The 23,646-nt window shown below is 49.0% G+C and overlaps 1 protein-coding gene across 1 annotated transcript in view; it reads right to left on the bottom strand.

Moving 5' to 3' along the window:
- CTNNA1 (catenin alpha 1) overlaps positions 1-23,646 on the bottom strand; it is a 315,972-nt gene that overhangs the window by 250,695 nt on the left and 41,631 nt on the right. The window contains exon 2 of the mRNA XM_021940205.2: positions 22,210-22,267. The gene's annotated coding sequence lies outside the window, so the exon portion shown is untranslated. The remainder of the gene's footprint in view (positions 1-22,209; positions 22,268-23,646) is intronic.

The following is a 23,646-nucleotide window of genomic DNA, read 5'->3' as shown; positions in this document are numbered from 1 at the left end:
AGCTCTGCATTTGATATGCAGAACAGACTGCCAGGGCAATCTGACTACCTCACTTCACATCTGTAAAGTAGGAATAAAGACAATCACAGGTTTCTTATGAGGATAATATATGTAAAATACTTAGCACAGTGCCTGGTACTTGTTTAAGGTCCCAATAAATATTTGCTATCTATTGGCTGTACTGAAAGTACAACCAGTATCATGTGAGGGATACCCAGGCTTTTTGATGAGACAAAGGAGTTCTTAGGACTTGGAAAGGTTGGGAACAAGGGTCCTAGGAGCACTCAGTCCAGAAAATCGATAGGATCAGAGAAATTTCCATTCCCATCTTCACTCCCACAGGACTCATGCAAAAGATCTTTATTGTGCTTTGCATCTGCAAACTCTGTTTGGGTCTGTAAGCATGAAGTCCACAGAATATGAAATGTGGTGGGGGTTGAAGGATTCTGATGGAGCAGTAGGGTACCAAACAATACAATTAGCATCATTCCAATTATCTATTGCTGTGTAGCAAAATATCTGATAGCTTAGAGCTTGAAACAATCATTTTTTTGTGCTCATGATTCCCTGGGTCAAGAATTTGGAGAGGGTACAGTGGAGGGTGGGTTGTCTTTGTTCTATAACATCTGGGGCCTCAGCTGGTAAGATTTAAGGGACGTGGGTCTCTCAACAGCTGAGGCTGGAATCACTGAAGGCTCAGTCAAAAACATGTCTAGTTCCTGGGCTGGGTTGACTGGAAGATTAGGACTGCAGGCCAGAGTGCCTACATGTGGCCTCTCTGGATGGTTTGGCTTCCTCACAACATGGTGGCTGTAGAATAGTCAGACTTCCCATGTGGTAATTCAGTTTCTAATCATGAGTTTTTCAGCTACCAAAGAGGAAACTACATCACCTTTTTTGACCAAGCCTCAGAAGTTTCTCAGCATTACATTTTTTTTTTTTTTTTTTTTTTTGAGACAGAGTCTCACTCTGTTGCCCAGGCTGGAGTGCGGTGGTGTGATATCGGCTCACTGCAACCTCTGCCTCCCAGATTCAAGCAATTCTCCTACCTCAGCCTCCTGAGTAGCTGGGATTATAGGCATGTGCCACCATGCCCAGCTGATTTGTGTATTTTTAGTAGAGATGGGGTTTTGCCATGTTGCCTAAGCTGGTCTCGAACTCCTGAGTTCAGGTGATCTGCTGGCCTCGGCCTCCCAAAGTACTGGGATTACAGGCATGAGCCACAGCACTCAGCCTCCCAACATTACTTCTGCTGCAATTTATTAGTTTCAAAGGAGACATAGGCCGGGCGCGGTGGCTCAAGCCTGTAATCCCAGCACTTTGGGAGGCCGAGACGGCCGGATCACGAGGTCAGGAGATCGAGACCATCCTGGCTAACACAGTGAAACCCCGTCTCTACTAAAAAATACAAAAAAAAAAACTTAGCCGGGCGAGGTGGCAGGCGCCTGTAGTCCCAGCTACTTGGGAGGCTGAGGCAGGAGAATGGCGTGAACCCGGGAGGCGGAGCTTGCAGTGAGCTGAGATCCAGCCACTGCACTCCAGCCTGGGTGACAGAGCGAGACTCTGTCTCAAAAAAAAAAAAAAAAAAACAAAGGAGACATAAGCCCACTAGACTCAAGGGGAGGAGAATTAAACCCTATCTCTTGATGGGGGAAGAACAAAGTTCTAGAAGAGCATGTGGGATGGGAGATATTATTGTGACCATTTTTAGAAAATATAATTTGCCAAAGGCTTGCAGGTTAGAATTCATTCTTCCCATGGACTTGCCAACCATCTCAAGAGAACAAGGCCTAAGCTCCCCAAGGATGATGGGGCCAAAAGCACATGCTCCTGTCTGTGCCCTGCCTTACCCTGTGGAGGAAGCCTCCTGAAGACCCAAAAAGAGAAGTGATCTGACGCCCAGAATGAGTTCTCAGAGAGTCCCCTGGCGAACACTCAGTGAATACATACCATATCAGAGAGCAAGAGAGCTGCAAACTGTGCTGGGATCCCATCTCATATGATACTGCATAATGATAATGATGGTGATGATAAGACATTTACTGAGTGCCCATTTGGGAGCAGGCGTTTAAATGTAGTTTTCTTTTTCATTTAAGCCTCCAAAAGGAAATGTATAACCTTAAATGCATATCTTAGAAAAGAAAAAAGATTGAAAATTCATGAGCTAAGAATTTATCTTAATAAGTTAGAAAAAAAACCACAGCAAATAAACTCAAAGTAGAGGGAAGGAAATGACAAAGTGGAGAACAGAAATTGAAGACACATGCCACAGAACACGCCACAGACAGGATCAGCTAAGCCAGTCACAAGCTAATTGTGTGAAAATTGATAAATCCCTGGTGATAGTGATGAAGAAAAAGTTGAAAGAAGGCAGAAATATTCAAAGTCAGGAATGAAAAGAAAGTTATTGCTATGGATGTTACAGGCATTAGAAATAAAATAAGAGGACATTGTGAATAATTGTGGGCCAATAAAATTGAAGGTATATTCGAAATAGACAAATTGGTTGAATATATAACTTAGCAAAACTGACTCACCTTGACATAGGAATCTGGATAATCCTATAACCATTAAAGAAATGAAATCAGAAGTCAAACATGTTCCAATGAAGAAAATCTCAGGCTTCACTGGCAAGTTCTAATCTTTTTTTTTTTTTTTTTTTTGAGATAGGGTCTCCCTCAGTCACCCAGGCTGGAGTGCAGTGGCACGATCCTGGCTCATGACAACATCCACCTCCCAGGCTCAGCCTTCCAAGTAGCTGGGACTACTGGCACGCTCCACCATGCCTGACTAATTTTTGTATTTTTTGAAGAGGTGGGGTTTCGCCATGTTGCCTAGGCTGGTCTTGAACTCCTGAGCTCAAGTGGTCTGCCCACCTCGGCCTCCCAAAGTGCTGGGATTACAGGAGTGAGCCACTGCACCCAGCCAAGTTCTAATTCTTAAAACACCCCAGAAGAGTATTATAATTCCCGTCTTCAGATGAGGAAACAGGCTCCAAGAATTCAAGCAACCTGCCTAAGGGCTCAGAGTTAGTCAATGTCAAAGCCAAGATTTTTTTTTTTTTTTTTTTTTTTTAACAGGGTCTGGCTCTGTCACCCAGGCTGGAATATAGTAGCATAATCTTGGCTCACTGCAACCTCCACTTCCAAGGCTCAAGTGATCCTCCCATCTCAGCCTGCCAAGTAGCCAGGACCACAGGCACACACCAGCATGACCAGGTAATTTTTTTTTTTTTTTTTCTTGTAGAGATGGGGTTTCACCATGTTGGCCAGGCTGGTCTCAAACTCCTGAACTCAAGAGATCGGCTTGCCTCAGCCTCCCAAAGTGCTGGGATTACCGGGGTGAGACATCACGTCAGTCCTGAAGTCAAGATTTGAACCCTGGTTGACCTGGCTCCAAAACCAGAAAGCTCAGCCATTATACTCCTCAGCCTCTTCTTCAAATGCTATAGCCAGTAGCCAGCAGCATAGATGTGAGGGTAAGGACAAGGCTGTGGTCCAGAAGCCCTAGAGACAAGTATCTGATATATCCACTCAGAGAAGAAGGAACCTGGAGATTATCCCCAGGACCCCACTCTGCCATCCTTCAAGACCTATTCAAATGCTACCACTGCTTCTCTGCAGAGCACCATAAACCCTGCCCGGAGCCCTCATAGCTGCCCTAGCCCCCCTCACCTTTAAATGCCTCTGTCTCTGGGCCTTATCTATATATTGTCTGCTATGTATCATTCTCACCAAAGTTTTCCAACCTTGGAAATGCATGGCTTTTCTCAGGTGAGACTACAGGTCTTGGTTTAAGAAAGCTGCACTGGAAAGCAAAATGCTAGTCTGGGCATGGTGGCTGACACCTGGAATCTCAGCACTTTGGGAGGCTGATGGGGGAGGATTCCTTGAGCCCAGGAGTTCGAGACCAGCCTGGGAAACAGAGAGAGACTCTATCTTTAAAAAAAAAGAAAACAAGAAAAAAAATCAAAGAAAAAGAAAATTGAGGGGCATGGTGATGCACCTATAGTCCCAGCTACTCAGGAGGCTGAGGTAGGAGGATCATTTGAGCCCAGGAGTTAGAGGCTGCAGTGAGCTATGATCATACCACTGCACTCCAGCCTGGGATACCCTGTCTCAAAAAAAAAAAAGAAAAAAGTTAAATGCGCCACTGTAGCAGATCACTGGGGCTCTGAAGACTGTAAGGCAACTACCATAGTCTTCTAGACCAGGGGTCTCTAACCCCTGGGCTGCGGACGGATACCAGTCCCTGACCTGTTAGAAACTGGGCTGCACAGCAGGAGGTGAGCAGTGGACAAGTGAGCATTACCGCCTGAGCTCTGTCTCCTGTCAGATCACGGGGGCATTCGATTCTTTTTTTTTCTTTTTTTTCCTGTTTTTGAGATGGAGTTTTGCTCTGCCATCCAGGCTGGGGTGTAGTGGCATGTAATCTCAGCTCACTGCAACCTCCACCTCCCCGGTTCAAGCAATTCTCCTGCCTCAGCCTCCCAAGTAGCTGGGATTACAGGCACCTGCCCCCACACCCGATTAATTTTTTGTATTTTTAGTAGAGAGGGGGTTTCACCATGTTGGTCAGGCTGGTCTTGAACTCCTGACCTCGTGATTCACCCACCTCGGCCTCCCAAAGTGTTGGGATTACAGGCATGAGCCACCACTCCAACCGGCATTAGATTCTCATAGGAGCATGAACCCTATCGTGAACTGCACATGCGAGGGATCTAGGTTGTGCACTCCTTATGAGAATCTAATGCCTGAGTACAGTTTCATCCTAAAACCTCCCCTCCGTCTTTGGAAAAATTGTCTTCCACGAAACCAGTCCCTGATGCCAAAAAAGTTGGGGACCGCTGATCTAGACCACCCAAAATATGTTCTTGCTAAAAGTTATTTTAAGATTTTCACTAAAATAAAAACTAAAAATTTAAATATTCTCATGGTAAAATTTGTGGTCCCTGAAGATAGATTTTATAACAAGCATGAACTGCTCCACAATATAACGTAGCATTTCACTGTCTTTTGAAATCAAAATTAAATCCAGTTTAAGTTCTGTGGAATGCTAGATTTTGCTTCCATCTCTTCACCCCATCCTGGGTAATAGGGTAATCCATCCACATTCTTTACCCACTAACTGTGAACAGGGTGGATTTCTCCATACCTTGCCTTGGCTCAGCCATGTGACTTGCCATGAGCAGCAGTATTTTAGCAGATGTGACATGAGCAGAGGTTTAAAATGGGCATGCACACTGGGACTGTTGCTGGGGTGCTTCTGCCATCTCCATGAACATCCCCTGGCTGGCCTGCTGGTCATGAAAGGAGGATGAGACACACGTAGAGTGGTGCCAAACCATGCCAGCCAAAGCTGGCCTATAGCAATGAACTCCAGCTGGTCCCCAAACACATGCACTAAATAAACACTGTCGTGTGCTGCTAAAATTCTGTGATTGTTCTACCACACTAATTACTGCGACCATGGTTAACTGATACAAGCCCCTTCTTACCAAGATTACCATGTCCTTCAGTACTGCCCATTGGCTGTGGCCAGTTGCCACGGCTAATACGTATGCCTAGCCTGGCTGTGAAGCACATCTGCAGGTGGGGGGTGCCGTCCCATCTCCTCTGTGACAAGTTCAGTCACCATGTCCGTTGAGAACAAAGGCTCCCAGAACTGTAGCCCTTTGTCCTTGGCCCTCATAGGCATACATGGCCCTCAGTGAAATCTGATCGCCTGGGTTTGATTCTTGGATCCATAACCTTAGGAAGTTCACTTTATCTATCTTTGCCTTATCTGTCAGATGGAAACAATAATAGTACCTACTTCACAGGGTTCTTGTGAGAAATAAGTGAATACGTACAACATGCCTCACACAGCGCTTCCTGGCACACAGTAGGTATGCACTAAATGCTGTCTGTTATTATTAGCACACATGTGGTCACCCAAATATTCTTCCTCCTAGGTCCTCCCATCTCAGAGGACACATCCTCGTGAGTGCAGGTTTCTGCCATCGATGGAATTCATACCTTCATTCCCTCTCTGGTCTTGAGAGTTTCAACTAACCCTGTTGAGTTGAGACCATCGCGCTTTAATCTGGGAAGCATTATGCCTCCAATCCTAATCTTTGTTTAAAAAGTCTGTTTGGAAGTTGTCTTCTGGGAATCCTGCTGCTTGCAGCTTCTCTTTTCTACTCTGAACTACACCAACCCTCATGGGGGTCAAGAAAGTCCACACTTCAAGGACATGAAGTCTGGCTCTCTCCCGCTCCTTGCCCCAGGGATGAAATGCCTTTCATTCTTTTGAGGTGAGCCTGCAGCTGAGAAAAACTAGACATGGTTATTTCCTCAATAGGTCATTCTGCTACATTTAATTCTCAATAAATCTTCACCATGAGATTTGAATTCCTCGGCTTTGTTTTATTCAGTGTGTACCTCCAGCACTTAGGACAGAACCCACACTTAGTAGGTGCTTGATAAACGTTGTGTAAATGAATGAATGAAGAATATGAATCACAGGGTGGGAACAATTTTCAAACTAGGGGTGGAGAAATCAACATGACCATTCACTGTGTGCCCAGCCTCGTGCTTGACACTGAGGTCCAAGCAAGAAAAGTAACAAGGCACTTGGAGCTTGTAGTCAAGTCCTCAAAGACTAAAGTCTACAAAGTAAACAGAGCTCAACCACACAAATCACTTGTTCTGCCTATCCCACATCAGAGAGAACCCAGTGAAGTGTTGGTTCAGAAGAGGCAGGATGTGGCCTAAGGTCTGAAGGCATGGGAGGGACTGGGGCAGAGGGCATGGGGGGCCCAGCTTACCCTGAGATAAGGTGTCCCAGAACACCACGAGCAAAGGCACAGCACAGGAATGAGATGGCTATTTGTGGAAAAGAACCATGACACCAGCCCCAGCCATTTGCAGCACTTGTGATAGGGAGTCATGGGGGTAAACTTAGCTATTTCAGGCTGTGGGTTGAGTGTTGAGACCTGGAGGTTAGGCTGGGAGTGGATCCTAGCAAAACAGGCCACAAAGACTGGGGCCCTGAGGTAAGGTGTGACAGCACCCACTAGCAGCAGGGCTCTCTTTCCTCTCATTCCAGGACCAGGCGAGATTTGAACCCCTGCCAGAGCCTCCAAATATGAGCCCACCACAGGGGCACATCCCTCTGCTCCTCTAAGAAGGTGAAATTTGTATGGGTCAGGAGGCTTTGGTTTCCAGCGACAGAAAAATTCTAGCTAACTTAAGCAAAAAATGACTGTATTAGAAAGAAATGAGGGTGGCTCACAGAATCAAAGAAAATGCTAAAGAGGCTGTCCCAGAAACAGGAGGAAGCAGGACTGTGAAATCAAGGGCTATGGAGCAATCCCTTTATGGTGCCGCCTTGGGGATACATTAATTCCATTTACTTTGTTTCTTTCTTTCTTTTCTTTCTTTCTTTTTTTTTTTTTAATAGAGACTGATCTTGCTATGTTGCCCAGGCTGGTCTTGAGCTCTTGGCCTCAAGCGATCCTCCTGTCTAGTCTTCCCAAAGTGCTGAGATTACAGGTGTGAGCCACTACACTGGGTCCCATTTTCATGTCATTCCATTTCAGATTCAAGGAGGTGTCCAGGCACAGTGGCTTATGTCTGTAATGCCAGCACTTCGGGAGGCTGAGGTGGAAGGGTCCCTTGAGCCCAGGAATTTGAGACCAGCCTGGGCAACAGAGCAAGAGTACATCTCTATTTTATTTTATTAATTTATTTATTCATTTATTTATTTTTAGTCAGAGTGTCACTCTGTTGCCAAGGCTAGAGTACAATCTCTGCTCACTGCAGCCTCTGCCTCCTGGGCTCAAATAATTCTCCTGCCTCATCCTCCCTAGTAGCTGGGATTACAGGCGCCTACCACCATGCCTGGTTAATTTTTGTATTTTTAGTAGAGATGTGGTTTCACCACGTTGGCCAGACTGGTCTCAAACTCCTAACCTCAGCTGATCTTCCTATCTTGGCCTCCCAAAGTGCTGCGATGATAGGCATGAGCCACCATGCCCAGCCCCATCTCTATTTAAAAAAAAAAAAAAAAAAAAGATTCAAGGAGGAGAGAGCATCTGATTGGCCTAGCTTGGGTCACACGCCAATCCCTTAGCCAGGGAATGGAGGTAGCCTTCGCTGACAGTCCACCAAGATTATAACAGCTGAAACAGTTGCCCCAAGCCAAATCTCCAAAGCTAGTGCCAAGGGAAATGGATACTGGGCAGGCCAAAACAGTGGCTCTCTATTACAGGACATGTGCACTGGGAAAACCTAGGGCCCAGTTGGTGCTGGAGGCTGGGGAAAGTGGGACGATGGAGCACTTACCTGAACAGATAGGTGTACCTTTGTGACTGGATCCCTAGGCCTCAGAGCCCAGAGTCCACTTCAAGTTCCTCCTTCAGGGGCCTTCAGGACTGTTAGGGTGAGATGTGGGCTGGTATGGAAGAAGGGGCTATTAAGGTTCTAAGTGGTTGCAGTGAGCTGAGATCACGCCGTTGCACTCCAGACTGCTCAACAGAGCGAGACTCCGTCTCAAAAAAAAAAAAAAAAAAAAAAAAAGGTTCTAGGTGGGAACCCCAGGCCAGTGTTGAGAAGTGAACCCGTGGAACTTAATAATTTAATAGTTCCAAAGTGAGAGGAGGGAGGGACTTGGCTTTTCCTGGGATATGGCAAGCATGGACAGCAAGCCCACTCTCAATCTCCAGGATGCCGAGAGGGTCAAGCGTTCCCCCGGCTTCCCCAGGCCCCTCACACCACAAGGAATTTCAGAAGATCAGAGGCAAAGGCCAGTGCTCATGCAGGGGAGAAGCAGGGAGAAACCTCCTGCTTCATGCAGTCGAAAGAGAGTCAAACGGGGGCGGGGGTTTGTTAGGAAAGTGTAATTACCAAGCCTGCCTGTTCCTAAAGCCTGGCACAAGGAAAATGGGACCATCTGGGATCTTGATGCTGTACAGCGGGGGCAGAGGCAGACTCAGGGCAACCGAAACCTCTCCATGTGGTTGGAGCCTCCCTGAGCCTGGTCCAGACCTGGACCAGCTCAGTCTGAGAGGTGGAATGAGTTCTGAGCACAGGTCGCACAGGGACTTGTAGGCTCTTCAGGAACCAGGGAGGAGTGGGCTTATGAGAATGTGACATCAGGAGGAGGAGACAAGAAGGTTCTAGATTCACTCTCCATTCTTCCCTGCCCTGCTCAGAGCCACAGGAAGCTGACCTCTGTGTACTTACTGCCCTGGCTCCTTGCCCTCAGCTTCCTGTTGGGTTTGGCCAATGGAAGGCACTGGCAGGAGACTAGCTGATAGGATGAGAAAGAAGTCAGGGCACTCATTCCACAACCTCAGCCCCACTGCTGGGCCTGGGTGTTGGCAGCAGCTGCCTTCCTCTGTAGAAGGCCATAGCTCCCGTGGGGTAACAGCTCTCCCACAGCCACAGCTGTCACCAAGTTCTGCCAATACCACACCCAGGCACAGTGGCTCTCACTTGTAATCCAAGTATTTTGGGAGGCCAAGGCGGGCAGATCCCTTGAGGTCAGGAGTTCGAGACCAGCCTGGCCAACATGGTGAAACCCCATCTCCACTAAAAATACAAAAACTAACCAGGCCTGGTGGCACACACCTGTCGTCCCAGCTACTCAGGAGGCTGAGGCGGAAGACTCACTTGAACCCAGGAGGTGGAGGTTGCAGTGAGCCGAGATCGCACCACTGCACTCCAGCCTGGGCGACAGAGTAAGAATCTGTCTTAAAACAAACAAGCAAACAAAAAAACCCAGCGTGCCTCCTCTTACCCCTTCCGGCCTCTAGGAGCTAAGGGCTTTCTTCTGCGGCAGGCCCTGGGTGCCACCTGGCCCTCGTAGTTTCCTGCAGCCCCGGTCACCTGTGACTAGTCTTTTCATTAGCCTCTCCTCAGCTCACCCTCTGAAGGAGCCGCCTTTTTTCTGCAGGCCCCTGGTGGAACAACCTCTTACCGTAGCATAGCAGCGTGGAAGCCCCCTGCTTGCCCAGGGCTGCCTCAGAAAGAACAACAGTCACGGAATCTCAATCAAGTGTTCTCTGCTGTTTGGCAGGGCCCTTAAGAGGTTATTCTGTCACCTCCCTGCCTCCACGCATGGAGAATAGTAATAGGGCTGAGACTGGCCAACCTGAGAAAGGCCTTCGGCCGAGGAGAGGCCCTGTGGCCTCAGCTGCCCCCAAGGATGGGTTCTCTGCACCCTGCCTTGCTTCTGTTCCTTCTGCTGCCATCTCAGCCAATTCCTTGTCCCGTTAATGAAAAGCGTGCAACTCTGTCCTCCATGGACTCTTTGTAGCAGGGAAGCCAGGGCTTTTTTATAACCATCTCCTTAACTTCAGTAGTCTTCCACTTACCTCTTCCTTTGCCCAGGGATAATCCTTTTTTCTGCCCCCACCGCTACCTCTCACTCAGAGCGTGGTGAGGAGCAGGGAGAAAGATTGGGAGCCTTCTCTGAGCCTTGCACTCCCGCCCCAGACCTTGGTTTTCCCAGGAAGCAGCAAGCAGGGGCAGGCCTGTTTCAGACTGAAGGCAAGACAGATGCTCATTAAGGAAGCTGAGAACCGAGGGAGGTGACTAATGGTGTCAGGAGCAGAGCCCAGCAGGAGCAGAGAATTGAGCAACGGGATCAGAATTGAATGTGGGAGAAAACAGGAGAGGAGAGGAGTCAGCGCCCAGAGCCAGCGCGGCTCTCACTCCCAAAGGATTCTTTTAGGAGAAAACACAACCAGCCTCCTCCCACAGCCTGCTCCTGTCCCTCCTGAAAGCTGTCGTCTTTGAAGACTAAGCTGTCACCTGGTGTGGGGGAGGGGTGGCTAGGACATGGATATAGATAAAGGTAAGATGTTCATTCATTCATTTCACAAACATTCACTAAGTGCCTGCTACATACAGGGCACCAGCAGTGAATCAGACTAGCAGAATCCCGGCCTTCATGGAGTTTATTACCTGATGCATTTAAAATGCAGACTTACAGCCGGGCGCAGTGGCTCATGCCTGTAATCCCAGCACTTTGGGAAGCTGAGGCAGGCAGATCGCCTGAGGTCAGGAGTTCCAGACCAGCCTGGTCAACATGGCAAAACCCCATCTCTACAAAAATACAAAACTTAGCCAGGCGTGGTGGCAGGCAACTGTAATCCCAGCTACTCGGGAGGCTGAGGGATGAGAATCACTTGAACTGGGAGGTGGGGAGGCTGCAGTGAGCTGAGATCACACCACTGCACTCCAGCCTAGGTGACAGAGTGAGACTCCATCTCAAAAAAATACAATGCAATGCAACGCAACGCAACGCAACACAACACAACACAACACAATACAATCCAGACTCCCTACTGTGACCCACAAAACTGCACATGGTCTCTTCAACTGCACTCTATGCCCCTCTTTCTCTCACTTTGCTCTAGCCACAAAGGCCCTCCTGCTCTGCCCTGAGCATGCCAACTTCACTCCTAACTCATTGCTCTTGCCTTGGCTGTTCCCTCTGCCTGGAACTTTTTCTCTCTGATGTTCTCGTGACTGCTTCCTTCCGGTCATGTAAGTCTCAACTGAGAGATTTCCCAAGCAGAGAGAAAGGCACTCCAGGGAATGTGGAAAGCTTGTTGGCAAGCCCTGGTGTGGGAAAGAGCTGAAGAACTAAAAGGAAACCAGGGTGGATGAGGCAGAGAGGGCAGAGGGAAGCGGGGGAGATTTAAGCCGACCTCCCCTGAAAGTTGACCCTGATCAAAGGCTGTGATCCAGGGAGCAGGTGACAACAGAGGAGAGCCCAAAGAAGAGTTTTTGAGTTGGTCACAGCTTCAAGTAACCAGGGAGCATTCTGAAAAGCTTTATGAACAATTCACAACTGTCCACCCAGGGCAAGTTCCCACTCCCCTTGCCAAGAGTTTCCCCCAGGGAATGAACTACCCTGCACCACTGGGCTGCCCAGGCAGGAAAGCCAGGCAGTTTCCTGCCAACAAAGAAGCCCTGGGGCAAAGAGCAGGGGCGTGAATTCAGGGCCCTGCGGGTGTGGCACTGCCAGGTCACGCGGCATGAACAGGTTGAAGCCAGCGTGGAGCTGGTCGTGGTGCACAAGAGGTGTCTGGTACACTAAGAGAGACACACCATGAGGATGGGGGGCGGACTGGAGATAGGAGGGGTGAGTGGTACTTGCCTAACAAGAGGGTGGAAGCAAGGCAGGCAAATATTTCTGACGTGGGTAGAAGAGGAAGCTGTGGTTTGAGACATCAGATGGTGCCTCCCCTTTGTGTGGTGCCCAATCAGGGCACTGCCACCCCTACGTGTCTCAAGGAGCCCATCTCTCACTTTGTGGGGCATTTACTAAGGATCCCATAGCATCATCCCATGGGAAGGATGAGGAGGTAGGGTACTGATGTTTCTCAAGGTACCTGCATGGAACCTGTGTTGGATGAAAGGCTAGGGAAGAGTCTCACCGCATTTATCATGAGATCTGGCACACTCACTCAGTAATCAGTGTCTACCGAGCATCTACTATGTGCCAGGCACTGTCCTGGGTGCTGGAGGAGTGGCAGTGAGCAAGAACACATGGGCCCTGCCATTACTGAGCGTAACATCCCAGTGTGTGACAGGCAGACTTAGTACCCATTCCACACATTTCTTTCTTTCTTTCCTTTTTTTTTTTTTTTTGAGACAGGGTTTCCCTCTGTCACCAGGCCAGAGTGCAGTGGCATGATCATGGCTCACTGCCACCTCAACCACCCAGGCTCCAGCGATCCTCCCACCTCAGCCTCCCAAGTGGCTGTGACCACAGGCATGCATCACCACACCTGGCTATTTTTTAAATTATCTGTAGAGATGAGATCTTGCTATGTTGCCCAGGCTGGTCTTGAACTCCTGAGCTAAAGCAATCCTCCCACCCCAGCCTACCAAAGTGCTGCAATTACACCATGCCTGGCCTCCATGTGTGTTTCAGTGTGTACACAGAACAGGTAGGTGCTATCTCATGGGAGCCTACAATCCACTCCCTTCCTCCATAATCTCCCCCTATCCCCACCCACACCCAGCTCCACATGGAGGGCCCTGGGCAGGGGAATAATTCCAACCCCTCACACTGGGGGCCAGCTCGTTCTGATTTCTCAAGAAGTTTAATTTTGCCAACAGCCAGAGGCAATGACAGCAGCTCTGGAAATTTGGCTTCTGGTACTCTGGGCTGGGATAGGCAGCCCAGAAATAATTGCCTCTTTGAGTGCTTTATTGGAATGTGCACGTGCTTCCTGCTCTGTAGGGGCTGTTCTCTCCCAGGGCTGCTTCTTAATGTGAGGAATGAATTAGGCCTGTGAGGCTGCCGGGGCTGCTTCAAGGAGTGGGTGGAGGGTAGGTCCGCCTGAGGGAGGGACCTTATCCAACCCTTTTCCTGCAAAATCACATTATAGGGACAGGTGTTTGGAGAGCCATCTGCAATCTATCTGTCGCAAGCACCAAAGCCTCACCATGTTATGATCCTAAAGTTACCCCCAAGGTCTTCCTCCAACCCTACATTGCACCAGAAGCGGCTCACAGAAGTGTCTCCCTGCGCTGGCTGAGGATGGGTGGCCCTGAGACTCGGGCTCTGAGCTCTGAGGGCTGCTTTGCTCTAGGCGTGCCCCCTCCACGCTGCTGCCCTTTGCACAGGTTGCCTGTGCCTCCTTGGTCGGGGCAAGGAAACAGAATGCTAATGATGATGAGTCCAGGTTTCCCCGGGTGTGGAACCAGCCAGATAGATGGATTCCAGTGCCACATCCTGGCTCCAGCCTCCACACCTGCCACTGCACCAAGATGGCCGCCTCCCCTGCTGACTGTGGGCAGGAAATGAGGGGAGTGAACAGGCAGAGAGCAGAAGTGAAGGGACTGAAATGCAGGAAGAGATTTCATTTTTCTCTGCCCCAAATCTGGTGGAGTCTTCCCAAGGTCACTGAGACTGTCTCCCTGACTCCAGCCCAGTCTGTGGCCTCCCAGCCTCCTAGGGAGCCCAACCCACACCCCCTGACTTGCTGGGCACCTGGACATGGGGGATGAGGGACTTCAACTCCATGCAATTATTTCAGCTCTATGATTTAGCTGAAATCCTCTGGGTTCAAGCTGTTGACTATAATCTCTCTAAAATAATCACCCTCCTTTTATTTAGGTTATAATGTGGTGTTGAGGCACACGACGGAATGGCTGTTAGGGACATAAGGACCTCTAGGCCTGAGAACTCCTGTGGATGCTGCTCGAAGCTCCAGTGCTCCTGCAGGCCCACAGAAGTGCTGTGCCATGCCACTCCTCTCCAGTCTTGGCTTCTGGAAAACTATTCATTCTTCAAAATCCCAATCAAAGATCACCTGTTTGGCCAGATGTGGTGGTTCATGCCTGTAATCCCAGCACTTTGGGAAGCAGAAGTGGGAGGATTGCTTGAGCCCAGGAGTTCCAGACCAGCCTGGGCAACAAAGTGAGACACTGTCTCTACAAAAATTTAAATATTAGTCAGGCATGGTGGCACACACCTGTAGTCTCGGCTACTTGGGAGAATCACTCGAGCCTAGGAGTTTGAGGCTGCAATGAGCCATGATCTTGCCATTGTACTCCAGCCTGGGTGACAGAGCAAGACCCTGTCTGTAAAAAAACAAGATCACCTCTTCTTTGAAGGCTTTTCAGATCTGATCCCTTTTCAGGTCTAGTTGATTGCTCTCCTTTGAGTCAATACTTCATTCTGCAAATGGCCTGATCTTGAACAAGTTACTAATGATTATGGGACCTCTGTAAAATGGAGATGATAGATCCCTCACAGGGTTAGCAAGGAGTTAAAGGTAATGTACTTTAAAATTTTGCGTTGTACTTGGCACATGATCAGGGCTCAAAAAATGACAGTTTTTCGAGTGATAATGGCAGTGATTGCACTTTTTCAGTCATCTGTTTACATATCTGTCACCTCTAATAGATTGTGTACTTTTCAGGACAAGGGCCACAGTTGAGTCACTGCTGTAGGCATGGCACCTGTGAGCACCCAGTACGGAGTAATGAATGTCAGTGTTACCTTTAAAACACTTACAATAATACCAACTGGCTTCTAACGAGTGTTTGCCATATGCTGGCCACTGTTCCAACTAGTTTACCAAGATTATGTCATTTCATCTTCACAGCAATCCTATAAAGTATTCTCATCCCCATTTTACAGATGAATAACTGCAGCTTATCAAGGCTAGACAATTTGCCTGAGGTCTTACCTTAAGAAGTAGGAGATGGAGACAGTTCTTGAATCAGATCAGTCTGACTTCAGAGTTTTTGGCCACCCACCCAACTCCACTGTCCAGTGTGTTCTGTGCTATATCATAATCCTCAGGTCACCTGTCTTTCTTTTCTGCCTGACAACAGGAATTGGGTTTGGTTTATTTCTGTAGCCACTAACCCCTGCACAGACTCTGGCACACAGTAGGCCACACATTCAATGTTTCTTGGATAAATAGATGAGAAAAGGAGAAGGAGAAAGGAGATGGTCAAAGGCAATCAAGAAGATAGGAGGGCTGGGTGGGACAAGAGATGTTCAGTTTCGGAGAGCCATGGGAGCTGAGGCTTCAAGTGGGCAGGGAAGGGTATGGCCTGGCCCTGGGGCTCACACACCTTTCTTGGGGCTCCTTGCCATTCCTACCATCCCAAGTGCAAGTGCATTTGGAAGGGCATTCCCTTGGAAACAGACTGAAGCTCAGAAGAATCCAGGCTGAAGGCTCAGGTGCCCCCTTCTCAGGCAGCTCCTTCCCACTCCCAGGACCCCTGGCCTGAGTTAGGGGAAACAAAAAGAGGTTTGCAGCATGTGAGCCAGCATTTGGGAGAAGAACAAACAAGAGCAGACAGAAGCATCTCTGTGCCTTAGGAGACTAGACAGTGGTGACCAGGAAGTCACCCCCCTTTCTGAGCTCACCATTCAGGGCCTGACCTGACTCGGGAGGCTTGTAGCTTGGGGGAGCCAGCCTTGGTGGAAGTAAATCTCTCCGGGGAGTGGGTGGGTGCATCTCTGGCTCCCTGTCCCATCAGCACCCTGGGGTGGGGCCTGCCCGCCAGCTGACCCCAGGACCTGGGTTGCAGGAACCCTTACCAGCCACTCAGCCTGGCATCTTCAAGCCCAGTTGGTGCTAGAGGGAGAGGGAGTTTTTAATTTATATTTCTCGGCTTGATTCAGAGTCTGGGCAGCTATTTTGACTGCTTCAGAGGAATATTCTTTAATCCTGAGTTTCTTTTTCTCATTATGGCTCGAAAATTAAAATCTCTCTGCCTTGGGCAAATGAAGGCTGAGTGAGAGAAGGCTGCTGCCACCACACATTTCTTATTTAAGTCAATTTGGAAACACCAAATGCTTTCTCTCAGGGCAGGTGACCGAGGGAAGAGGACAGGGCAGAGTTTAGCCTCCTCCTTGCCACGTCCTGGGCATTAATCCTCCCATTATTCCTGCAGCCCTCGCTGACCTGGCCTAATCACAAACTTAATAACACCCTGCACTTGCAAAGCTCTTCTCCGTGCATTATTTCCAGCAGAGCCTCACTACAGCCCTGCATGGAAGGAAAGGAGGTGTCCTTGTCCTCACTTTTATTAACAAGGAACTGAGGGCCCTGCGAATTTCATAGATGAAAGATGGAAGCCTCTGAGGTCCTTTGGGAAGTGCAGTGGGGTGGGAGTAGAGAAATTGTGACCCCTCCCCTTCGAGTCCCCTTGCTTCCCAGAAGACAGTGGAGCCAGCACCCCTTCTTCTCATTGCTCCCAGAACACTGAATGTGTTCAGGAGCAGCGTGATCTAGGGCAGTTCCTGTCCACCCTCTGAGCCTCAACTCCCTTATATTTATTTTTATTTTTATTTTATTTTATTCACTTTTAAATTTTATTTATTTATTTATTTTGAGACGGAGTCTCCCTGTGTCTCCCAGGCTGGAGTGCAATGGCGCAATCTTGGCTCACTGCAACCTCTGCCTCCCGAGTTCAAGTGATTCTCCTGCCTCAGCCTCCTGAGTAGCTGGGATTATAGGCATGTGCTACCACACCTGGCTAATTTTTGTATTTTTAGTAGAGACAGGATTTTCACCATGTTGGCCGGGCTGGTCTTGAACTCCTGACCTCAGATGATCTGCCCACATCGGCCTCCCAAATTGCTGGGATTATAGGCTTGAGCCACCTTGCCTGGCCTATTTTATTTTTATTTTTTTTTTAGATGGAGTCTTGCTCTGTCTCCCAGGCTGGAGTACAAGGGTGCAATCTTGGCTCACTGCAACCTCTGCCTCCCGAGTTCAAGTGATTCTCCTGCCTCACCCTCCAAGTAGCTGGGATTACAGGCATGCACCACAACGCCCAGCTAATTTTTGTATTTTTGGTGGAGACAGGGTTTCACCATGTTAGTCAGGCTGGTCTCAAACTCCTGACCTCAGGTGATCCACCTGCCTTGGCCTCCCAAAGTGCTGGAATTACAGCCATGAGCCATTGTGCCTGGCCAACTCCCATATATTTAAAAAAGGGGTTGCCCTAAATCATGCCTAATGCCACCTTGCCTCGCTTGTGCCCAGACCCCAGGGAAGGGAGGATGGCTGTTCTCTGCTGCATTGTTTCATCTCTAGGTTTCCACTCTCTGTCCCTGTGTGGCTGCTCCTCTTCCTGGGCCAGCACATCCAGTTGTCTTTGCCCTGCTCTTCTTTCTGTTTGCAGATCTCTCCCTCACTTGCTGACAGAGTCTCTGAAGGATATCTGGCCTGTAGGGTCTTCCGGTGGAGTTCCAGAACATGCCCTCTGCCATGGGCCTGGAGACAGTGTCTGGTGGGAGGTGGCCCTGGGATGGCCTGAAAGCCATAGTTGCACACGGTTTTTACCAAGCTCATCAGGAGGTGCGTGGGAGGCTTCCAAGGTCTGAAACAGGTCTCCTACCCTGAGGGACACAGGTTTAGAAATGAAGGCTGCCTCTGTCTTGAGCATTAGAAATTGTGACTTCCCTGTGGGTAAACAATAGCACCAGCCTTCTTAGGGACAGAAGTCCTGGTGGAAAAGGAGCTCTTGTTCCACCTTTGCCCCACTCCCAGCTCCCTGGAGGACCGGTAGTTTTCCACATTCTTTTACTCCCATTTGTGGGGCTCTGGAGCCTGGCCAGGTATCTCCCGATGGGAACCAGAATGCAAGGCACCACAGGCCCCTAAACCTCTCCAACAACTGTGTGTGGTTGTCCCTAGTGCAAAACGCCAGCCACATTCACCTTCCCCTCCTCCTCCCTGGAGAGTGGGAACTGAGGGCCTGACCACTATCTTTTTCATCACCTCAACCCCAGGGACCACACAGGAGGAACTCCAAATCTACCCTGAGCCCGCAGGAGGGGCAGCACAGGGGCCTTCTAAGGATGGTGCAGGTGGGAGCAAGAGCTGAGGCAGGGAGGAGTGGATGAATACTTCCGGGAGATAAAAGATTTGAATTGCACCTCAAAACCCAAAAGGAGGATGCATTGTTGAGGCAGGGAAGATAAAAATAAGCAAAGTGGAAAGCCGAGGATTTGAATTTAGACAGATCTGGGTTCACATTTCAGCTCCATCTCAAGCTGTGAAATTTTAGGCAACTTCTGGAGTCCTTGGTTTCCTCCTCCACGCTCCACAATGGTGATTATTCCATAGTGTTGTTGCAGCATTCAATGAAATAATGTACATAAGAAACTTACCAGCCAGGTGCTGTGGCTCATGCCTGTAATCCCAACACTTTGGAAGGCAGAGGTGGAAGAATCACTTGAGGCTAGGAGTTCAAGACCACCGTGGGAACATTGCAAGACCTTGCCTCCACTAAAAATTTAAAAATTAGCAGTGTGCCATGTCAAAACCTGTGGTCCCAGCTACTCAGGAGGCTGAGGTGGGAGTTTGAGGTTACAGTGAGCTACAATCACACCACTGCACTCCAGCCCAGCCAACAAGTGAGACTTTGTCTCAATAGAAAGAGAGAAAGAAACTTACCAAGTTTTCTGGTATATATTAAGCACCCACTAAATGGCTGCTATTATTGTTATCACTATGTTGGTGATGGGGAGTCAAGAAGTGGGAATTGAAGAGCAGACCTTCTTATTTGTAGAGACGGGCAACCAGAGTGAGTAGGGGAAGAAATCCCCAGACAGGGGTCTCTAACAGAAGCCATCTGTGGTCTCATGAGGGCCTAGCCTTGCCACTCTGGTGCTGTCTCGTTGACTCAGATATAGGCTTTGATTTCCTTGGAGAAGCTCAGTTTACAACAGGAATAAGCAGCATCTTGGGAAATTCGAGTCCCAGAGACTGGGCAGAGTCGCTCTCACTGTCAGATAAAGGGGCCCCTGTTCTGATTCCCATCAGTGACAAAGGATGACGCTCAGGCTGCCACTGAGCATGAGGGCCAGGCCAGAAGGAACAGTGGTTGGGCAGGTGCCAAGGTCTTGGGAAAAAACTGAGGTCCCAAGAGAGAAACCAGAGCGGCCCCAGTGGGTACTGCCTTCCCTTTTGTGCCTCTCACTTTTTGCTCCCATCCCCAATTTCTTTTCTTTGCTTCTTCTTTTACTTTTTTTTTTTTTAATAGAGATGGGGTCTCACTATGTTGCCCAGGCTGTTCTTGAACTCCTGGCCTCAAGTAATCCTCCTACCTCAGGTTCCCAAAGTGCTGGGATTACAGACGTCAGCCACCACAACTGCTCCCCCAACCGATGTCTAATCCCTCCAACCCCTATCTCTGACAAGGAGGGTGGGACCAAGCTGAGATGTGTCAGGGTAGGTGTGATGATACCATAGACACTGGGAGTCCTCTCCTAGAGGTGCTGGTTACAGTATTGGGCTTCCTCCTACATCACTAGACCTGGGGGACCCATAAAAGATTGGAGGGCCAGGAAAATGAAGTAGCAGTCCTAAAATCCTGAGAAGTGAGAATTCACAGCTGTCGGCTTTCCCTCACCCCGTTTCTTCTTCTTTTCTTCTTCTCCCCCCGCCCCCGCTTGCCAAGAGAGAGTCTTGCTCTGTCACCCAGGCTGGAGCGCAATGATGCGATCTTGGCTCACTGCAACCTCCACCTCCCGGGTACAAGCAATTCTTCTGCCTCAGTCTCCCGAGTAGCTGGGATTACAGGCGCCCGCCACCACCCCCAGCTAATTTGTGTATTTTTAGTAGAGATGGGGTTTCTCCATGTTGGTCAGGCTGGTCTCAAACTCCTGACCTCGTGATCCACCCACCTCAGCCTCCCAAAGTGCTGGGATTACAGGTGTGAGCCACCGCGCCGGGCTCTTTTCTTGTTTTCTTCAACCCAAGTTTCCTGTTTCTTCTTTCTCTTCTCACTCTCTTTTCCATTCTCTTTTTTCTGCCTCTTCCTCAGACTCGCTTTGCAAGTTTTCAACTTCTGTTCCCAAACCCCCTTCACATACAGAAGAGTCTGTGTTTCTCCTGTCTCTCTTCTCATTTATGTCTCTGATTGCCTTACCCAGAGAAGGGACCCCTGCCTTCTCTGATGGAGGCTTAAAAGAGAGCAAAGCCCCAGGGCTGGGGTAGCTGAGGCTCAGCGGACCATGGGGGTGAGGCCTGGGCCACGTGGAGATGGAAGCATGAGCTGGCTCATGACTGCGTAAAGACTGGTATTGATTGGGCTCTGGTGACTCACCACTCAGCGGAGGGGTCTGGGAGAGTGATGTCACTGTTGACACTAGGGCTGCCCCATCCCTGCCCTGAGACCTTTTCTTGCCTTGCTGACTTCTTTTCACCTCCCTTTATAGGGCAGGGCTAAGGAAGCAAGTTTCACCTTTGATGACATTTAGAACCACAATGTGGTTTTTTTAAACCAAGAATTTCCTTCCCACATCCTCACCTCCTCCTCCTCCTCTGCCTGTCTTGCGGTGGGGAGGGGGGGGGTATACTCATGTGCACGTGGGCATTCTCTGTCTCACACATGTGTGCACATTTCTTTTATGTATGTACAGCTCACGTGCATGCACACACACACACACACCCTCACTCACACTCACACATACTCCCACCTGCCATCTGTTTCCGTCAGTTAGGGGAATCACATAAACCGGGCCTCCGAACTGTGCAGGGGGACTGGAAGGGGCTGATTCTCCCAGATGGGGACCTGAGGAAGAACCCCTGTGTGCTCTTGTCTGCTGGCACCTCTATGCCATGTGCCTCTTGGCTTCAGAGGCTGCACCCTTGAGCCCCAGTGAGCCCAGCATTTGGGTAGGCACATGTGTCCTTGAGAAGGTGCGCTTCCAATTTCATAATCAGAAAACTGAGGTGGAATTGGGTTGTGGGCTGTGAGTAGGGACAGTGGGGGTATATGGAGAAAGACATAGACTAGGAGGGCCAGAGACTAGAAACGGACTCCGAGACAAATGTCATCATTGTCCCTTCTCCCACCCTCCCCCAAATTAGATGTATATTTCTTTCCCTCTACATTTTGAGAAGAGAGAAAGTTACATCTCACTTGGTAACCAAGTCCCAGGAATCTAGCTTAAGCCAGGGCAGAGGAAGAGTTCCCAACATGAGGCTGAATATTAACGCTATGTAAATCACATGCAAATGTATTGAAAGCAAAAATAAATAGATGGTGGGTCTTGAAAAAGGAACAATTAGACTGAGGTGAAGGCAGTGGAGGAGCCACAGCCTAGTAACGGGGTAACTTCTGGAGTCTGGGTGCAGGCTGTGCACTCCTGTCCTCTAGAGATCCTGGCCTGTCAGTGGTTGGTAAAAAATGGTTTGTTTTGGCCATAAGCAACCAACTGACAAGTCCTTATCAAATGCATACCTGGCCTGGTGGCAGAGGTGGATTTTCTGTGAAGCTAATGAAGCTTGGGGGGCAGTGCTCCTCATTTGTACAGGCCCCTTCCAAACCCTGCACTTAATTCATGTTCATCATCTTATATTTTTTTTCTTAAAAGAGGGCCCCACAAATTGTACAAGCTTTGGGCCCCACAAAACCTGGGTTCACCTCTGCAGTGAAGGGGATAATTGTGTAAAATGTTGACAAGCTCTCTGTTCTTGGTTTAATTAGCAGCCTCCTTTGAAATAATCTCTATCAGAGATATGTCTGTATGCACAGCCTTATGCGCCCCTTGCCTAGGTGGAGGGGGCCCCATGGCTGCTCCTGTCTCCAAGACACCACGATTTTCTGCCTTGAGACTGGGGTAAGAGGAGGGTGAAGGAAACTGCTTTGTTTCTAAAGGGAATGTGGCAGAAAACCCCAAGGAACAAGTACCTGATAATAAATAATGATAATATCTTACCTTTGTAAAGCCTTTAAGAGTTTCCAAAGGGAATGTGTCATTTGAGCTTCACAATACCCTGAAGCAGGAAGGAAAGGTATTATGGAGATTTGTTACAGACAAGTAAACTGAGGCTCAGAGGAGTCTAATTACAATAATAATAGTTCAAAAGCACAAAGCTATTTTATCAGCTGGAACAATCCCGTATGTTCACTCATTGAATCTGCACAACAATTCTATGAGATGGGTACAATTATTATCTTCATTTTAGAAACAGGGAAACTGCACAGAGAGGTTAGCCAAACTCAAGAGTAGCCCAGCCAAGATTCGAACTCAAGCAGTCTGGCAGCTGAGTCCTCGCTCTCAATCAGTACGCCACTCCAAAACTTTGTGCACAGTCATGGGCTAGACTTCAAGTCCTGAGCCGTCTGACCCGTTTCTTATCACCACTAAGCACTAACACATCCCTCTGAACCAGAAACTCAAAGCCTAGAGGGAGGGGCAGGAGACTGGTGGGAAGTCCAGGTGACTGGCCCTAAGGATCAGAGTCTAGTCTTGGAAATGGCCCCTCAGGACAGATGAGTACCAGTGTTCCTCCTGGACCGAAAGCGCAGGGCAGGAGGTGAGCCAGCAGGCACCAGCCCACCTAGAGCCCGGGCAGACTTCTTAAAGAAGCTGGAATGTGTTGGTTCCTTTCAGGAAACAACGTTTGACCACCTCTCCCCACTCCTTACTTACAGTCAAGTAAACTGAGGCTCAGAGCTGTCTAATTACAATAATAATAGTTCACAGTCAAGCATGATGGCTCATGCATGTAATCCCAGCACTTTGGGAGGCTGAGGTGGGTAGATCACTTGAGGACAGGTGTTTGAGACCAGCCTGACCAACATGGCGAAACCCCGTCTCTACCAAAAATACAACAATTGGCTGGGTGTTGTGGCGCGCACCTGCAGTCCCAGCTACTCCGGAGGCTGAAGCAGAAGAATTGCTTGAACCCAGAAGGCAGAGATTGCAGTGAGCCGAGATTGTGCCACTGCACTACAGCCTGGACGACACAGCGAGATTCTGTCTCAAAAATATATAATAATAATAATAGCTCACGAGCACAAAACTATTGTATCAGCAGGGACAATCCCCACTTCCCAGACCAACGAGATCAAGATTATGGTCAGAAGTGTGTTTAGGGAGATTACCATGGCAACGAGGTAAAGGATGATGGACTAGGAGTAGGGGTGTGCTAGAGGGAGACTGGTTAGGAGATGGTGGCAGAAATTCAGGTGAGAAGTGATGAGGCCCCACTTGAACCAAGGTGGTGGCTGTGTGGCTGTGGTATAGAGAAGAGAGATGCTACAGGGGAGAATGAATGAAGGGAGAATAGGCATGTCTTCTTCAGATGACACAGCCCACATACAGGCCCCAGTGGAAGAAGCAGGGTAGACAGTGGGAAGTGCTGGCGGT

This window comes from Papio anubis, chromosome 5, assembly GCF_008728515.1.
Source record: "Papio anubis isolate 15944 chromosome 5, Panubis1.0, whole genome shotgun sequence".
NCBI lineage: Eukaryota > Metazoa > Chordata > Mammalia > Primates > Cercopithecidae > Papio > Papio anubis.
The sequence above is the reverse complement of the archived record's forward strand: the minus strand, read 5'-3'. Positions and strand labels throughout refer to the sequence as shown.